The sequence below is a fragment of the Notechis scutatus genome, chromosome 1, assembly GCF_049901735.1.
Source record: "Notechis scutatus isolate UNSWTSFEM ecotype Mainland chromosome 1, rNotScu1.2, whole genome shotgun sequence".
Classification (NCBI taxonomy): Eukaryota; Metazoa; Chordata; class Lepidosauria; order Squamata; family Elapidae; genus Notechis; species Notechis scutatus.
This window is the reverse complement of record NC_142009.1, coordinates 159568603-159571087: the sequence shown is the minus strand read 5'-3', so window position 1 is coordinate 159571087 and position 2485 is coordinate 159568603.

The following is a 2485-nucleotide window of genomic DNA, read 5'->3' as shown; positions in this document are numbered from 1 at the left end:
AGTAATAGGAGCCCTTGGAACAATACCCAAAGGATTGCCTAGATACATAGAAATTTTGAACTTATCAGACCTGAATATTCTGACTTTGTAAAAACCACCTTACTCAGAACTGTCTATATACTCAGATGTTACCTTAACAACTCTTAGGTCCTTGGTTAGGACTTGAACTTTTTAAAGTTTTACCAGTCCCAGACTGTGAATCAAATTGAAGATTAAAATGAGGATGATGATGAGGATGATGATAGTTGTCGAAAATGAGAAGGTAAAGATCTTGTAGGACTTTCAAATACAGATGGGATTGTCATTTGGAACACAACCCTGCCAGATATTACAGTTGTCAAAAACCGAAACGTACAATTTATTGATATCGCTGTACCAGAAGATGCCAGAGTCAAAGAAAAAAAAACTGGAAAAAAATCACAAAATATCATGACCTGCCCATAGAAATTACGTGATTATGGATGAAACATGTAACAGTGATACCCATTGTCATCAGGGCACTTGGTACTATGTCCAAGAATTTTAAAAAATACATCAAGAATTTGCAGGTTCCTACAATAACACCAGTGGAACTGCAAAAAACTGCGCTACTCGGAACATCATACATCTTAAGAAGATACTTGGTTGATACCTAGGATGCTGGCAGCAGCCACCCATATCAACCATCAGCGCTAGTCAATGATATTTGTGATACATTTTTAAATGTTCAGTTGACTGAGTTTCCTGAGTTTCAAACCATGAATAAAAGAGAGATGATGATGATGATGATGATGATGTCCTGGGGTCATGTGATCCCCTTTTACGACCTTCTGACAAGCAACATATATGGGGAACCAAGAGTCATTTAAATAACAACCATGTTACTGACTTAACAGTTCCAGTGATTCACTTAACAACTGTGATAAGAAAGTGTAAGGAGCCTCCCCTCCCCAAAAGGAAAATCACCTGGGGAGCAGTTTCCCCCAAATAGGAAGAAAGCTCCTCTGAAATAAAAGCTAATTCTCATCCTCTCGCAAACAGGGAAATAGCCTGAAACAGCTTTTCACAACAAACTGAGTGCCTGTGAATGAGATGCATTTGTATTCAAAGGCTCCTTGTGAATTCATATTCAGGATCCAGACAGCTCCATTCATAAGTGCTGCCGGCTACAGCTTTCGCAAGGAGCCAAAACTGAGCGGATTAAGGATACAAAAACAATGGCACTTAAGTTTACACTCCCCCACACAGCCTCAAGGACAGGACATGACCTCTCAGACACAATGGGAGTCAGTCAACTATAATTAGAATACTAACACTCAAGCACAGATTAAAGTGCATACAACGGACCTGGGCGTTTAAATCATAAAGCCCTAAAACCATATGAAAACCCATCCACTCACCAGCCTGTTTTGTCAGCTATCCTAGAACTATTGCTGGAGTTGCTTCTGATCACCAATAAAGAAAATCTTATTTTCAAGCACCTGGCTTCTCTCTTCATTTGGCGGCACCCTCGTTTCTCCCAGCTGGAGACTCGAGCCAATTCTTCCTACAAAAGGTCATAAAAATGGGGCAAAATTTGCTTAACTGTCTCGCTTAGCAATAGTAATTTGGGGCTCAATTGTGATTGTAAGTCAAAGATTACCTGTATACCAATCCAGTGGCCTGTCCACCTCATTGTTATGTCTCTAATATTCAAAAAGCCCCCCTTATTCACTGAGGAAGAGCCACCAAGGTCTATGCAGTCTGAAAATGCAATGAAGACATGCCCAGTGGACAACCTATATGTTTCAGATTGTCCAGCATAGCCATCTCCTAATCCATTGCCATGTTGACAATTGCCTTTATCTAAGGAATACCTCCTTATAAAATCTTTGCTTTTCTCTTGGTGCAACATGTATGTGGCCTTATTCTCCATGAAAGCAGTGCAGGTTACCAATATAGTGTTAGGATCTTTACCATCTTTTTGAAGATGTTTATTTGCACACCTCATTTCTCTCTGTCTCTCTTCCATTCTGTCCTCAAGGGAAAGCTTGTTCTATGAGAATCAGGAACTCATTGTATCAGGTACTGATGCTGATTTATGTCCAGTAGGGAGGATAGCACCGTGATGGAGGCCATGTGATCTTTTTTTTTTGTTAAAGGACATGGATTCTATCAGACAAAAATAGCAGTAACTATAATGCTAAGCATGACAGGACAAGCAGCAAGAATTTAGCTGTTCCTTTCTCCTTTTCCAAAAGCAGAATATTGTACAATATGTGGCTGCTGAATTTTAATTCTCAAGGCAAATTTGAAACACAGAATTATTATTTTTTGCCAACAAATCACTTGGCTGACATAGCTATGATGACTCAGGTGCTGATTAGGTTTGCCATAATTGATTTAGTCTGGGTTCAGATGAAACACATAATCATGTCCTGCTTGCACTAGAGATGATACAGCAGAGAGAGCAAGGAGTTGGGGGGGGACTGAGCTGATGTCAGTCTATGTGGTGATGTCATTGCAA